Source organism: Macaca fascicularis, chromosome 1 (assembly GCF_037993035.2).
Source record: "Macaca fascicularis isolate 582-1 chromosome 1, T2T-MFA8v1.1".
In the NCBI taxonomy this organism is placed as follows: domain Eukaryota; kingdom Metazoa; phylum Chordata; class Mammalia; order Primates; family Cercopithecidae; genus Macaca; species Macaca fascicularis.
Window position 1 is genome coordinate 99568888 of NC_088375.1, and position 15627 is coordinate 99584514.

The 15627-nt window shown below is 62.1% G+C and overlaps 9 non-coding genes across 9 annotated transcripts; 5 read left to right on the plus strand and 4 right to left on the minus strand.

The window, feature by feature from the left end:
* Positions 1-4099: 4099 nt before the first annotated feature.
* On the minus strand, positions 4100-4170 carry TRNAG-GCC (transfer RNA glycine (anticodon GCC)). Its single transcript has one exon. It is a non-coding gene; the product is annotated as a tRNA-Gly (tRNA).
* Positions 4171-5842: 1672 nt separating this feature from the next.
* On the minus strand, positions 5843-5925 carry TRNAL-CAG (transfer RNA leucine (anticodon CAG)). The gene has a single exon. It is a non-coding gene; the product is annotated as a tRNA-Leu (tRNA).
* A 591-nt stretch (positions 5926-6516) lies between these two features.
* TRNAD-GUC (transfer RNA aspartic acid (anticodon GUC)) lies at positions 6517-6588 on the plus strand. The gene has a single exon. It is a non-coding gene; the product is annotated as a tRNA-Asp (tRNA).
* A 625-nt stretch (positions 6589-7213) lies between these two features.
* Positions 7214-7285, plus strand: TRNAG-UCC (transfer RNA glycine (anticodon UCC)). Its single transcript has one exon. It is a non-coding gene; the product is annotated as a tRNA-Gly (tRNA).
* A 287-nt stretch (positions 7286-7572) lies between these two features.
* TRNAE-CUC (transfer RNA glutamic acid (anticodon CUC)) lies at positions 7573-7644 on the plus strand. The gene has a single exon. It is a non-coding gene; the product is annotated as a tRNA-Glu (tRNA).
* Positions 7645-12239: 4595 nt separating this feature from the next.
* TRNAG-GCC (transfer RNA glycine (anticodon GCC)) lies at positions 12240-12310 on the minus strand. The gene has a single exon. It is a non-coding gene; the product is annotated as a tRNA-Gly (tRNA).
* A 1672-nt stretch (positions 12311-13982) lies between these two features.
* On the minus strand, positions 13983-14065 carry TRNAL-CAG (transfer RNA leucine (anticodon CAG)). The gene has a single exon. It is a non-coding gene; the product is annotated as a tRNA-Leu (tRNA).
* A 598-nt stretch (positions 14066-14663) lies between these two features.
* TRNAD-GUC (transfer RNA aspartic acid (anticodon GUC)) lies at positions 14664-14735 on the plus strand. The gene has a single exon. It is a non-coding gene; the product is annotated as a tRNA-Asp (tRNA).
* A 625-nt stretch (positions 14736-15360) lies between these two features.
* On the plus strand, positions 15361-15432 carry TRNAG-UCC (transfer RNA glycine (anticodon UCC)). The gene has a single exon. It is a non-coding gene; the product is annotated as a tRNA-Gly (tRNA).
* Positions 15433-15627: the final 195 nt, after the last annotated feature.

Here is a 15627-nt window from a genome sequence, read left to right on the forward strand (position 1 = left end):
GGCTTTTCCAAGGCGTGCCAGACCCTTGGAGCGCGGGATCCGTGATTGGGCTCCACGGGTGTCAGCGGCTTTGGTAGAAATGGCAGCGGAACTTGAGGAGCCGAGACCACGGGCCATGGCGCTGGGGAGCCAGAGCTGTGACAATCGCCCTTGTAGCATGATTATGTTTTTCTTCATGCGGACATGATATTGATGGGACTCCTGTGACATGCGGTAACACGTGTAGATTGCGTGGCGATCGATGATCAACTGAGGGGATGTAGGGCATCCATCCCGTGGGTATCTGTCATCTCTACCTGTTGGGAACACCTCAGGTGCTGTCTTCCAGCTCTGAAACACACGCTAATACATCGTTGTGACCCCTAGTCGCCCCACTCTGCCATGGAACATTATTAGAACGTATTGCCTCCGTCGAAACGCATGCTCGTACCCATTTCGCCAACCTCTCTTCACCCCAGTCACCCACCCACCCTCTCCAGCCTCTGGTGTCTATCGTTCTGCTCTCTACCTCCACAAGGTGAACTTTCTGATTGTTCAATTCCCACGATTGGAATCAGAACCTGCCCTCCGTGTCTTTCTGTGCCCGGCTCATTTGAGGTTACATCGTGACCTTTAGTTCCACCTCTGTTGCTGCAGACGAGAGGATTTCCTTCCTTTCTATGGCCAAATGGTATTCCATGGTGTCCACATGCCACGTTTTCGTTAATCCATTTCCCGGCCGATGGACACTTAGGTTGATTCGACGTTTCTGCAATTGTGAACAGTGCTGCAGTAAACATGGGGGTGCAGGTATCCCTCGGAAATTCAGATTTCCTGGTGCTTTGGTTAAACACCCATCCGCGGGATTGCCGGGCCCAAAGGTAGCTCTACCTTGAATTATCTGTGTGCGAGGGGTTGGGGGGAGGTGGCAGGGTAGGGTTGGGGTGGGGTTTTGTTTGTTTGTCAGTTTGTTGCATTTTGTTTTCACATATCTCCATGCCGTTTTTCATGGCGGCTGTACTTATTCGCCTTTCCGCCGACGGGGTCTAAGTCTTGCCTTTTGTCTACCTCGTCGCCAGGGTTGGTTATTTTCCCTCCGGCTTTAATGATAGCCATCCTAAGCGGGGTAAGATGACAGCTCCTCGTGGTTTTCATTTGCATTTCCCCGACGATGGGTGACGGTGAGCATTTTCTTCATACACCTATCGGGGGAACCCGCCCCCGATATTTCGGCGTAGGTTCCTTCTATTTTCCGTAAGTGCCGGCCGGCTGAGAAATAAAGAGGGAGAGTACAAAGAGAGGAATTTGACAGCTGGGCCGCCGGGGGTGACATCACATATCGGTAGGACCGTGATGCCCACCCGAGCCTCAAAACCAGCAAGTTTTCGTTAAGGATTTCAAAAGGGGAGGGGGTGTACGAACGGGGAGTAGGTACAAAGATCACATGCTTCGAAGGGCAAAAAGCAGAACAAAGATCGCATGCTTCTGAGGGAACAGGGCAAAGGGCAAAAGCAGATTTATTGATAAGGGTCTACGTTCAGCGGTGCACGTATTGTCTTGATAAACATCTCAAACAACAGAAAACGGGGTTCGAGAGCAGACAACCGGCCTGACCACAAACGCAGCAGGGCGCAGTTTTTCCCCGCCCTGATAAGCCTGATGGTACTGCAGGAGACCAGGGCGTGTCTCAGGCCTTATCTCGACCGCATAGGACAGCCGTTCCCAGAGCGGCTGTTTATAGACCTCCCACCAGGAATGCATTCCCTTCCCAGAGTATTAATCTCAATATTCCTTGCTAGGAAAAGAATTTAGCGGTATCTTCCCTACTTGCACGTCCGCTTATGGGCTCTCTGCAAGAAGAAAACTACGGCGCTTTTTGCCCGACCCCGCAGTCAGTCAGACCTTATGGCTGTCTTCCCTTGTTCCCTAAAAATCGCTGTTATTCTATTCTTTCTCAAGGTGCACTGATTTCATATTGTTCAAACACACATGTTTTACAGTCAATTTGTACAGTTAACCCAATTATCACCGTGGTCCTGAGGTGACGTCCATCCTCAGCTTACGAAGATAACAGGATTCAGAGATTAAAGCAAAGACAGGCATAAGGAATTATAAAAGTATTATTTGGGAACCCATAAATGTCCATATAGAAATGAAATCTTCACAATTTATGTTCCTCTGCCCCAGCTCCAGCCGGCCCCTCCGTTCGGGGTCCCTGACTTCCCGCAACATACACGCGCATGTGTGTACACGTGCTCCCACTCACTGTTGACAGGTTTGAGATTCTCGCCTATTCTGGATGTGAAAACGAATCTCGAGAGGTCCCGTTATTTGGACCAACCTGGCCACGGGCATTGAAGCGTGGAGGACGCAGGAGCTGGTGGGGAAAACCCAACAGCCAAGCTGACCAAAGCCACATGTGCGGAGTTGGGGTTCATGATAGACTTGTAGCCGAGGTTTGCTTCCCATTGCCTGACCTACGCTCTCGATCTTCTCTCCAAGTGTCAAGGAACATGTGGAGACGGTACCTATCCCCAACGCCAAGATTCGCTGTGGAACTTTCTTCCCATCCCCTCCTTAGCACAGATGAGCCCAGTTCTCCAACCCTCTATTCAACCCGTATTGATCTTACCGTTTGGCTGATTCCCCGAGTCAATGGCAGAGGTCAGTCGACTTCTTGCCAATACTCTCTTTAGGGGCAAAGTAGAGGTCCAACCAACTGCACAAAGCTGTCCCGTGTCATTCGTGGGATCTTGGCACAGTCGGATCACCTGCAGAGAGAGACCAGACCCTATCGGGGATGGAGAGGTTTGCCATCCCCACGGGAGGCTGGCTTGCTTGCCAGGGCGATGTGGGTGGATGTCAGCGGGTGACAGTGATGGACGAAGGTGTCCGTTCCCGTGGCTGGCGTCCAGCCCAGCCCGGGGCAAGGGGCTGACACCAAGGAAAGGAGAGAAGCATGTCGTGTGCTGGGAGCTGGAAGGAAGAGTCCAGGGTGTCCAGGGGGTGCAGAGGACTGGCTGGCAAGGTCTGGGAGTGAGGCTATCCAGTCAAACGGAAGTCGTGCAGAGGCCTGGGGCGTTAGGGCACCTCGCGGGCTGCCCATGCGGTCGGAGGGATCGCAGCTGGTGGCGGAGCTGGCATGTGTCTGAAGAGCCTGAAGGAGGCCAGGGCTGAGGGATATGAGTCGTGTGAGAGAGGGGCATTGACGGCGAGAGGGAGAGCTGGATGTGCGAGAGAGAGAGACAGAGAGATAGAGTCACAGAGAGACAGAGAGAGAGAGCGAGAGAGAGCTGGAGACCCAGTGAGACAGAGAGAGAGAGGGAGTGAGAATGTGTGTGTGTGTCTGTGTGTGTGTGAGTGAAAAGGCGGTTGGGGTGAGAAAAAGACGGCGGAGGGAGGGCTGAGCCTGAAGGCTGGACGGAAGAGTACATTGTCAGCGGGTGGGTCTTGGAAGGAAGGAAGTCTGTGTGGTCAAGGGGGATCCCCGCCGGGGAGACTGGGATGCTGCTTGGGCTGGGCAGTCAGAATACGGAGTGGGGCTGGGGTGAGGTGACAAGCAGCCCAGGGTGGGGCAGACATCGTGACAGAGCGACTGGAGGCCACGTCCCACGTCCCGAAGGGGTAGGGAATGCAACTGGACCCCAGACATAAATAAGCCGTCTTCAGGATGGAAGGGCAACCATGGCAACATTTTCTGGATGTGGGGAGCCATCGAGGGGGAGAGAGAGAGACCAAGAGGTAGAGGTGGTGAAGGGTGAAGAGAAGAGGTGGGGCGAGTGGGTGCAAGCCCGTGGTGCCTGGCGATATTCCTTGAAGTGAAATGCGTCGGGCAGAGGTGGTGGCAGGGTAGTGAAGAGAAACAGGACCAGGAGGTTGCCAAGGGCTGGTGTCTGGCGTGCTTTCGTGTTTGGAGGGGTTGTTTTTACCAAGGAAGGGGGGAGGGGTCAGCCTCACCCGCAAGTCAGTGGAGAGAGGCACGGAAGAAAGGGCAGAGGGGCATCGCGCGTGGGAGCGCAGCCGTTGCAGGACACGCTGGCGCGCCCGGAGTGTAAGGAGGCGGCAGAGGCGAGCGCAGCTCCATTTGGAGCAGCAGCAGCACCAAAATGGGAGGGCGTGCTGCATGGGCCGGGAATCGAACCCGGGCCTCCCGCGTGGCAGGCGAGAATTCTACCACTGAACCACCCATGCACCGATGGTAAACGCCAACGGAAGCTGGCACAGCGGAACTCGCCACCAGCCGCCGTTCACTGGTCACCGCCTGCCGTGGGTCTCCGTCCCATTGGGGCGTCCACGAGAGGCTGGCCCGACGGGGCGAGCAGAAGGGGAGGCTCCGGTCACGTCGAGGGACCTGGGGCGCGGCGCGGAGGGAGAGCGGAGGGAGAGAGGCCGACTCCTCCCGTCTTGCGCTTTCTCTGCCGCCCAGAGCCCAGAGACTGCCCGCCGGGATCGCCAGGGGAAGGACCAGCCGTGGCCCGCGCCCGAATGCCCCGTGTGGGCAGCTGAGCTGTGGCGGGCCTTGCTGAGCGCGGATCCCCGGCCCAGACCCAGAGTTTTTCTTTTGTGTTTGTTTTGTTTTGTTTTCTTTGTTGTTGTTGTTGTTGTTGTTGTTGTTGTTGTTCCGGCCGGGCTGGCCTTCTCGCTTGTGTCAGCTGCGGGTGGGTGTGGGGGTGGGTGTGTCAGCGTGTCAGCGAGCGGGGGCGGCGATGGGGGGACGGGTCTCGCAGCCGCCGCGTGCGGCTCAGAAACGCAGACCAAGTCCGTGGGCGCCTCGCTTCTGCGCTCTGACCCAGGCCACCGGCTCGCACTCGGGGTCCGGCCCCGATGGGCTGGTAGGGAGGCTGGAGCGCCAGAAAGGAGCGGAGGAGCGCTTTGGCAGAGCCGCAGCTGGCTGACCCGGGAGAAGGCGCGCTGGGTGTGGCTGGGACGGCCCAGGCCGCGGCTTCCCGCGTGGGGATGCGGTGTGGTGTGGCGCAGAGCTGTCCCGGCGGGGCCTGGCGTTTGTGGGCGCGTGACGGGGATCTAGGGCTTCCGCTCGTGATTCCTCGTTGGCTATCTTTCCGGGTACGGACTCGCCTGCCAGGCTGTGTGCAGGGATCCCGCTGCCTCTGGCCGGCAGGCGTCCCGGCTGCAGGTGGGCCGGCAGGCAGGTGTTAGCGGGAAGGGAGCACAAGTAGCGAGGTGAGATCGGCGACCTGCCTAGGGCGTCGGGAGAGTGGAATGCGCAGGCGGGGTCCGAGGGGTACCGGAGGAAAGGGCAGGATGTTGGATGGCGTGCCTGTGGTGGGAGAAGTGTGCGCGGCTCCAAGAGCGGGTCGCTGGCTCGCTGCTGTTCGGCGGTCAGAGGTTGGAGGGTGAAACCGAGCGGGCTGTGCACGCCGGAGGCCTCTGGGCAGCGCAGCGGCGATTCAAGGCGGTGGGCGCTGGGCGCTGGGCGGAGGCCGGTGGGAGGAAGGCGGGAAAAGGAGGAATAGGGGCAGAGTCCGGGCTGCGTCTGTTTGGGCGAGTGAGGAGAAGGCGGGCGGAGGAGATAGGTAGGGAAGAGCGTGGAAGGTGGTCGCGGTCGCTCGCTGTGTGTGTGGGGCCAGGGAAGAGGGCGTGTGAGGTGGTGGGGAGTGCGTCTGTCCGAAGGGCAATCGGTAAAGGGTCGCGGGCGCTGGCGCATGGTCCTGGGCTGTTTCTGCGACGGCCGGCGGGTGGGCAGGAAGAAGGGACGTGCCTGAGAAGCGGCGGCGTTTTGGAGGCTTGCTTCAAGGGGGCTGGAGTTTGGAGAGTGGGCAAGGGCTCAAGGCAGGAACCGACCAAAGGTGCTCCAGGGTTGCGATGGGCGTTGCCCTCCGGCGGGCGGGCCAAAAGGTCGGGTTGTCAGGAGTGGGATTCGAACCCACGCCTCCAGGGGAGACTGCGACCTGAACGCAGCGCCTTAGACCGCTCGGCCATCCTGACGGCGCGCCGGGGCGCGTCGCCGCTCGCCTGGCTGGGACCCGGCGCGAACGCCGGCGCCCTTGGCCGGCGCCTGTCTGGGTTCGGTGCGCAACCGACGGACCGCGGGGCCGGAGCGGGCGCCGAGTGAACGGAGCCGGCCGGCGTTGGCGTGGACGCCTCCGCGTCCCCACCCCGGACCCAAACGGTCCGCGTCGGGCCGGGCGCCGCCGCCCGCCCCCGCGCCCGCGCCTCCGCTGGCGGAACCCCGCAGGGCGCGCGCCCACCACGTCCTAGGAGCAGCAGCCTGGCTGTTTGGCCCGCAGCCTCTTCCTGCCGGCGCGATTCCCGCGCTGGAGACGGCAGGCAGGGCGCAAGGGGAGGTTCCACGCCGCTCCGGTAGCTGTCGGGGTCCGGCTCCGGGTCCCAGTGGGACCGCAGGGTGCTTTGTTGGGTGTCGGGGTAGGCCGCGCCAACGGTGGCGGGTGGCGGGTGGCGGGTGGCGGGTGGAGGGCGAGCAGGCGCGGGGCCCCTGCGGTCGGGGGAGGGGATCAAGGCAGGGCTAGGCGTCCGCGGTCGGAGTGGGGTCTGGCGTCCCGGCGACCGTGGCCGTCGTCCTCGTTAGTATAGTGGTGAGTATCCCCGCCTGTCACGCGGGAGACCGGGGTTCGATTCCCCGACGGGGAGGCAGCAGTCCTTTTAGGGCCGCCGCCTCGGACCCAGCCTGTGGGCCCTCCTTCTCCTTCCTCCGCCCTCCAGCTAGTCGCAGGGCGCCATCCCGGGCCTGACCTGCCTGGCCCCTTGGCCCCCTGGGCCCTCTGGGCCCCCTTGGCCTCAGGGGCCCCCTTGGCCTCCTCCCTTTTCTTCTCGCCCGCCGCTTGATCGCCACAGCCGGGCGGCCTCCTCTGGCCCCCAGGGCGCCCAGCGAGCTGCCGGCCCAAAGTGGTTGTGGGAAGAGGCTTTCTGCCACTTGGCACAGGGCCCGGCGGCGGCGGTCGGTGGGAGGCGGAGGAGTTGAGGACCTTGTGGACGCCGGCCGTGTGCCCCCCGGACACCTGGTGGAGAAGGACTCCGGCGGCCCGGGTCTGCGAGGGAGCGAGAGCGCCCCCAGACGCAGAACGGGGGCGGAACGGGGCAGCCGCGCTCGCCTTGCACCGGTGGGGCGCGGGCCGGCCTTTGGCGGGGCCGTGGCGGCGCGGAGCTGCGGGCGGGCAGGCGGACGGACGGGGCGTCGGGGCGCTGCTGCGCCGGGCGTGGGCGGCGCGCTGGTGGGAGCCCCGGGCCGGCGTGGCGGGGCTGCCCGCGCCGTGCGGCGTTGGTGGTATAGTGGTGAGCATAGCTGCCTTCCAAGCAGTTGACCCGGGTTCGATTCCCGGCCAACGCAGCGGGCCGACCTTTTGCGGAGGTCCCGGGCGCCGGGCTCGTGTCGGAGCTTGGCCAGGGGCTGCGTGCGTGTGCGCCCGGGAAGGAGGGGCGCGGTGTTTGGAGGGTGTGCTGCGAACAGGGCCAGAGCTGCTGGTTGGGGCGGGCGGGTTGCCGCCCGCGTCTCCGGGGCTGGTTGCGGGTGTTTGTTTTAAAGGGAAGCAGGGGACAGGCGCCAAGGTAGCGCCCAATGCTGGGGCCACAGGCGCTGGGGCCAGGAGGCGCAAGCCGGGCCCTGAAGGCCGTCTCTCCCTGGTGGTCTAGTGGTTAGGATTCGGCGCTCTCACCGCCGCGGCCCGGGTTCGATTCCCGGTCAGGGAAGCCTTCCTTCTTTGGCTCTGCCTGCCAACTGCCAGGCCCCTTCACACCTCCCCTTTTGACCAACAGGCTCCCTCGCTTCTCAGGCGCCCCAGCCACAACCTCCGGCGGCCTCCACGTGCGCCCCCACCTCCCCGCCTACCTCCACCGCTCCGTCCTTTTGGCCTCGCTGGCGCCACCTTCGCAACATCCGCGTCACAGTTCTTCCTTGTCAGGTGCTCGCCTCCCTCCCACTCTTTCTCAGTGGCAAGGCCCACCGGCCGGGTCAGGCTTTCTCCTCCCATGGCCGCCAGGTGACCGCGGCCACTACCGCCGCCGCCGCCGCCGCCGCCCACCTCGCACCCTCGTCTGGCCACGGAATGGGCCAGGACTCTCGAGCAGAGCGGCTTCCGCCAAGCCAAGCCGGGTGGCTGACGGGCCACTTCTCTCTCGGCTGCGGGGGATCTGTGCCCAGCGTTTGGGCCACGTGCCCAGAGCCACTCATGCCAGCAAGCGCACTGGCTTTTCCAAGGCGTGCCAGACCCTTGGAGCGCGGGATCCGTGATTGGGCTCCACGGGTGTCAGCGGCTTTGGTAGAAATGGCAGCGGAACTTGAGGAGCCGAGACCACGGGCCATGGCGCTGGGGAGCCAGAGCTGTGACAATCGCCCTTGTAGCATGATTATGTTTTTCTTCATGCGGACATGATATTGATGGGACTCCTGTGACATGCGGTAACACGTGTAGATTGCGTGGCGATCGATGATCAACTGAGGGGATGTAGGGCATCCATCCCGTGGGTATCTGTCATCTCTACCTGTTGGGAACACCTCAGGTGCTGTCTTCCAGCTCTGAAACACACGCTAATACATCGTTGTGACCCCTAGTCGCCCCACTCTGCCATGGAACATTATTAGAACGTATTGCCTCCGTCGAAACGCATGCTCGTACCCATTTCGCCAACCTCTCTTCACCCCAGTCACCCACCCACCCTCTCCAGCCTCTGGTGTCTATCGTTCTGCTCTCTACCTCCACAAGGTGAACTTTCTGATTGTTCAATTCCCACGATTGGAATCAGAACCTGCCCTCCGTGTCTTTCTGTGCCCGGCTCATTTGAGGTTACATCGTGACCTTTAGTTCCACCTCTGTTGCTGCAGACGAGAGGATTTCCTTCCTTTCTATGGCCAAATGGTATTCCATGGTGTCCACATGCCACGTTTTCGTTAATCCATTTCCCGGCCGATGGACACTTAGGTTGATTCGACGTTTCTGCAATTGTGAACAGTGCTGCAGTAAACATGGGGGTGCAGGTATCCCTCGGAAATTCAGATTTCCTGGTGCTTTGGTTAAACACCCATCCGCGGGATTGCCGGGCCCAAAGGTAGCTCTACCTTGAATTATCTGTGTGCGAGGGGTTGGGGGGAGGTGGCAGGGTAGGGTTGGGGTGGGGTTTTGTTTGTTTGTCAGTTTGTTGCATTTTGTTTTCACATATCTCCATGCCGTTTTTCATGGCGGCTGTACTTATTCGCCTTTCCGCCGACGGGGTCTAAGTCTTGCCTTTTGTCTACCTCGTCGCCAGGGTTGGTTATTTTCCCTCCGGCTTTAATGATAGCCATCCTAAGCGGGGTAAGATGACAGCTCCTCGTGGTTTTCATTTGCATTTCCCCGACGATGGGTGACGGTGAGCATTTTCTTCATACACCTATCGGGGGAACCCGCCCCCGATATTTCGGCGTAGGTTCCTTCTATTTTCCGTAAGTGCCGGCCGGCTGAGAAATAAAGAGGGAGAGTACAAAGAGAGGAATTTGACAGCTGGGCCGCCGGGGGTGACATCACATATCGGTAGGACCGTGATGCCCACCCGAGCCTCAAAACCAGCAAGTTTTCGTTAAGGATTTCAAAAGGGGAGGGGGTGTACGAACGGGGAGTAGGTACAAAGATCACATGCTTCGAAGGGCAAAAAGCAGAACAAAGATCGCATGCTTCTGAGGGAACAGGGCAAAGGGCAAAAGCAGATTTATTGATAAGGGTCTACGTTCAGCGGTGCACGTATTGTCTTGATAAACATCTCAAACAACAGAAAACGGGGTTCGAGAGCAGACAACCGGCCTGACCACAAACGCAGCAGGGCGCAGTTTTTCCCCGCCCTGATAAGCCTGATGGTACTGCAGGAGACCAGGGCGTGTCTCAGGCCTTATCTCGACCGCATAGGACAGCCGTTCCCAGAGCGGCTGTTTATAGACCTCCCACCAGGAATGCATTCCCTTCCCAGAGTATTAATCTCAATATTCCTTGCTAGGAAAAGAATTTAGCGGTATCTTCCCTACTTGCACGTCCGCTTATGGGCTCTCTGCAAGAAGAAAACTACGGCGCTTTTTGCCCGACCCCGCAGTCAGTCAGACCTTATGGCTGTCTTCCCTTGTTCCCTAAAAATCGCTGTTATTCTATTCTTTCTCAAGGTGCACTGATTTCATATTGTTCAAACACACATGTTTTACAGTCAATTTGTACAGTTAACCCAATTATCACCGTGGTCCTGAGGTGACGTCCATCCTCAGCTTACGAAGATAACAGGATTCAGAGATTAAAGCAAAGACAGGCATAAGGAATTATAAAAGTATTATTTGGGAACCCATAAATGTCCATATAGAAATGAAATCTTCACAATTTATGTTCCTCTGCCCCAGCTCCAGCCGGCCCCTCCGTTCGGGGTCCCTGACTTCCCGCAACATACACGCGCATGTGTGTACACGTGCTCCCACTCACTGTTGACAGGTTTGAGATTCTCGCCTATTCTGGATGTGAAAACGAATCTCGAGAGGTCCCGTTATTTGGACCAACCTGGCCACGGGCATTGAAGCGTGGAGGACGCAGGAGCTGGTGGGGAAAACCCAACAGCCAAGCTGACCAAAGCCACATGTGCGGAGTTGGGGTTCATGATAGACTTGTAGCCGAGGTTTGCTTCCCATTGCCTGACCTACGCTCTCGATCTTCTCTCCAAGTGTCAAGGAACATGTGGAGACGGTACCTATCCCCAACGCCAAGATTCGCTGTGGAACTTTCTTCCCATCCCCTCCTTAGCACAGATGAGCCCAGTTCTCCAACCCTCTATTCAACCCGTATTGATCTTACCGTTTGGCTGATTCCCCGAGTCAATGGCAGAGGTCAGTCGACTTCTTGCCAATACTCTCTTTAGGGGCAAAGTAGAGGTCCAACCAACTGCACAAAGCTGTCCCGTGTCATTCGTGGGATCTTGGCACAGTCGGATCACCTGCAGAGAGAGACCAGACCCTATCGGGGATGGAGAGGTTTGCCATCCCCACGGGAGGCTGGCTTGCTTGCCAGGGCGATGTGGGTGGATGTCAGCGGGTGACAGTGATGGACGAAGGTGTCCGTTCCCGTGGCTGGCGTCCAGCCCAGCCCGGGGCAAGGGGCTGACACCAAGGAAAGGAGAGAAGCATGTCGTGTGCTGGGAGCTGGAAGGAAGAGTCCAGGGTGTCCAGGGGGTGCAGAGGACTGGCTGGCAAGGTCTGGGAGTGAGGCTATCCAGTCAAACGGAAGTCGTGCAGAGGCCTGGGGCGTTAGGGCACCTCGCGGGCTGCCCATGCGGTCGGAGGGATCGCAGCTGGTGGCGGAGCTGGCATGTGTCTGAAGAGCCTGAAGGAGGCCAGGGCTGAGGGATATGAGTCGTGTGAGAGAGGGGCATTGACGGCGAGAGGGAGAGCTGGATGTGCGAGAGAGAGAGACAGAGAGATAGAGTCACAGAGAGACAGAGAGAGAGAGCGAGAGAGAGCTGGAGACCCAGTGAGACAGAGAGAGAGAGGGAGTGAGAATGTGTGTGTGTGTCTGTGTGTGTGTGAGTGAAAAGGCGGTTGGGGTGAGAAAAAGACGGCGGAGGGAGGGCTGAGCCTGAAGGCTGGACGGAAGAGTACATTGTCAGCGGGTGGGTCTTGGAAGGAAGGAAGTCTGTGTGGTCAAGGGGGATCCCCGCCGGGGAGACTGGGATGCTGCTTGGGCTGGGCAGTCAGAATACGGAGTGGGGCTGGGGTGAGGTGACAAGCAGCCCAGGGTGGGGCAGACATCGTGACAGAGCGACTGGAGGCCACGTCCCACGTCCCGAAGGGGTAGGGAATGCAACTGGACCCCAGACATAAATAAGCCGTCTTCAGGATGGAAGGGCAACCATGGCAACATTTTCTGGATGTGGGGAGCCATCGAGGGGGAGAGAGAGAGACCAAGAGGTAGAGGTGGTGAAGGGTGAAGAGAAGAGGTGGGGCGAGTGGGTGCAAGCCCGTGGTGCCTGGCGATATTCCTTGAAGTGAAATGCGTCGGGCAGAGGTGGTGGCAGGGTAGTGAAGAGAAACAGGACCAGGAGGTTGCCAAGGGCTGGTGTCTGGCGTGCTTTCGTGTTTGGAGGGGTTGTTTTTACCAAGGAAGGGGGGAGGGGTCAGCCTCACCCGCAAGTCAGTGGAGAGAGGCACGGAAGAAAGGGCAGAGGGGCATCGCGCGTGGGAGCGCAGCCGTTGCAGGACACGCTGGCGCGCCCGGAGTGTAAGGAGGCGGCAGAGGCGAGCGCAGCTCCATTTGGAGCAGCAGCAGCACCAAAATGGGAGGGCGTGCTGCATGGGCCGGGAATCGAACCCGGGCCTCCCGCGTGGCAGGCGAGAATTCTACCACTGAACCACCCATGCACCGATGGTAAACGCCAACGGAAGCTGGCACAGCGGAACTCGCCACCAGCCGCCGTTCACTGGTCACCGCCTGCCGTGGGTCTCCGTCCCATTGGGGCGTCCACGAGAGGCTGGCCCGACGGGGCGAGCAGAAGGGGAGGCTCCGGTCACGTCGAGGGACCTGGGGCGCGGCGCGGAGGGAGAGCGGAGGGAGAGAGGCCGACTCCTCCCGTCTTGCGCTTTCTCTGCCGCCCAGAGCCCAGAGACTGCCCGCCGGGATCGCCAGGGGAAGGACCAGCCGTGGCCCGCGCCCGAATGCCCCGTGTGGGCAGCTGAGCTGTGGCGGGCCTTGCTGAGCGCGGATCCCCGGCCCAGACCCAGAGTTTTTCTTTTGTGTTTGTTTTGTTTTGTTTTCTTTGTTGTTGTTGTTGTTGTTGTTGTTGTTGTTGTTCCGGCCGGGCTGGCCTTCTCGCTTGTGTCAGCTGCGGGTGGGTGTGGGGGTGGGTGTGTCAGCGTGTCAGCGAGCGGGGGCGGCGATGGGGGGACGGGTCTCGCAGCCGCCGCGTGCGGCTCAGAAACGCAGACCAAGTCCGTGGGCGCCTCGCTTCTGCGCTCTGACCCAGGCCACCGGCTCGCACTCGGGGTCCGGCCCCGATGGGCTGGTAGGGAGGCTGGAGCGCCAGAAAGGAGCGGAGGAGCGCTTTGGCAGAGCCGCAGCTGGCTGACCCGGGAGAAGGCGCGCTGGGTGTGGCTGGGACGGCCCAGGCCGCGGCTTCCCGCGTGGGGATGCGGTGTGGTGTGGCGCAGAGCTGTCCCGGCGGGGCCTGGCGTTTGTGGGCGCGTGACGGGGATCTAGGGCTTCCGCTCGTGATTCCTCGTTGGCTATCTTTCCGGGTACGGACTCGCCTGCCAGGCTGTGTGCAGGGATCCCGCTGCCTCTGGCCGGCAGGCGTCCCGGCTGCAGGTGGGCCGGCAGGCAGGTGTTAGCGGGAAGGGAGCACAAGTAGCGAGGTGAGATCGGCGACCTGCCTAGGGCGTCGGGAGAGTGGAATGCGCAGGCGGGGTCCGAGGGGTACCGGAGGAAAGGGCAGGATGTTGGATGGCGTGCCTGTGGTGGGAGAAGTGTGCGCGGCTCCAAGAGCGGGTCGCTGGCTCGCTGCTGTTCGGCGGTCAGAGGTTGGAGGGTGAAACCGAGCGGGCTGTGCACGCCGGAGGCCTCTGGGCAGCGCAGCGGCGATTCAAGGCGGTGGGCGCTGGGCGCTGGGCGGAGGCCGGTGGGAGGAAGGCGGGAAAAGGAGGAATAGGGGCAGAGTCCGGGCTGCGTCTGTTTGGGCGAGTGAGGAGAAGGCGGGCGGAGGAGATAGGTAGGGAAGAGCGTGGAAGGTGGTCGCGGTCGCTCGCTGTGTGTGTGGGGCCAGGGAAGAGGGCGTGTGAGGTGGTGGGGAGTGCGTCTGTCCGAAGGGCAATCGGTAAAGGGTCGCGGGCGCTGGCGCATGGTCCTGGGCTGTTTCTGCGACGGCCGGCGGGTGGGCAGGAAGAAGGGACGTGCCTGAGAAGCGGCGGCGTTTTGGAGGCTTGCTTCAAGGGGGCTGGAGTTTGGAGAGTGGGCAAGGGCTCAAGGCAGGAACCGACCAAAGGTGCTCCAGGGTTGCGATGGGCGTTGCCCTCCGGCGGGCGGGCCAAAAGGTCGGGTTGTCAGGAGTGGGATTCGAACCCACGCCTCCAGGGGAGACTGCGACCTGAACGCAGCGCCTTAGACCGCTCGGCCATCCTGACGGCGCGCCGGGGCGCGTCGCCGCTCGCCTGGCTGGGACCCGGCGCGAACGCCGGCGCCCTTGGCCGGCGCCTGTCTGGGTTCGGTGCGCAACCGACGGACCGCGGGGCCGGAGCGGGCGCCGAGTGAACGGAGCCGGCCGGCGTTGGCGTGGACGCCTCCGCGTCCCCACCCCGGACCCAAACGGTCCGCGTCGGGCCGGGCGCCGCCGCCCGCCCCCGCGCCCGCGCCTCCGCTGGCGGAACCCCGCAGGGCGCGCGCCCACCACGTCCTAGGAGCAGCAGCCTGGCTGTTTGGCCCGCAGCCTCTTCCTGCCGGCGCGATTCCCGCGCTGGAGACGGCAGGCAGGGCGCAAGGGGAGGTTCCACGCCGCTCCGGTAGCTGTCGGGGTCCGGCTCCGGGTCCCAGTGGGACCGCAGGGTGCTTTGTTGGGTGTCGGGGTAGGCCGCGCCAACGGTGGCGGGTGGCGGGTGGCGGGTGGCGGGTGGCGGGTGGAGGGCGAGCAGGCGCGGGGCCCCTGCGGTCGGGGGAGGGGATCAAGGCAGGGCTAGGCGTCCGCGGTCGGAGTGGGGTCTGGCGTCCCGGCGACCGTGGCCGTCGTCCTCGTTAGTATAGTGGTGAGTATCCCCGCCTGTCACGCGGGAGACCGGGGTTCGATTCCCCGACGGGGAGGCAGCAGTCCTTTTAGGGCCGCCGCCTCGGACCCAGCCTGTGGGCCCTCCTTCTCCTTCCTCCGCCCTCCAGCTAGTCGCAGGGCGCCATCCCGGGCCTGACCTGCCTGGCCCCTTGGCCCCCTGGGCCCTCTGGGCCCCCTTGGCCTCAGGGGCCCCCTTGGCCTCCTCCCTTTTCTTCTCGCCCGCCGCTTGATCGCCACAGCCGGGCGGCCTCCTCTGGCCCCCAGGGCGCCCAGCGAGCTGCCGGCCCAAAGTGGTTGTGGGAAGAGGCTTTCTGCCACTTGGCACAGGGCCCGGCGGCGGCGGTCGGTGGGAGGCGGAGGAGTTGAGGACCTTGTGGACGCCGGCCGTGTGCCCCCCGGACACCTGGTGGAGAAGGACTCCGGCGGCCCGGGTCTGCGAGGGAGCGAGAGCGCCCCCAGACGCAGAACGGGGGCGGAACGGGGCAGCCGCGCTCGCCTTGCACCGGTGGGGCGCGGGCCGGCCTTTGGCGGGGCCGTGGCGGCGCGGAGCTGCGGGCGGGCAGGCGGACGGACGGGGCGTCGGGGCGCTGCTGCGCCGGGCGTGGGCGGCGCGCTGGTGGGAGCCCCGGGCCGGCGTGGCGGGGCTGCCCGCGCCGTGCGGCGTTGGTGGTATAGTGGTGAGCATAGCTGCCTTCCAAGCAGTTGACCCGGGTTCGATTCCCGGCCAACGCAGCGGGCCGACCTTTTGCGGAGGTCCCGGGCGCCGGGCTCGTGTCGGAGCTTGGCCAGGGGCTGCGTGCGTGTGCGCCCGGGAAGGAGGGGCGCGGTGTTTGGAGGGTGTGCTGCGAACAGGGCCAGAGCTGCTGGTTGGGGCGGGCGGGTTGCCGCCCGCGTCTCCGGGGCTGGTTGCGGGTGTTTGTTTTAAAG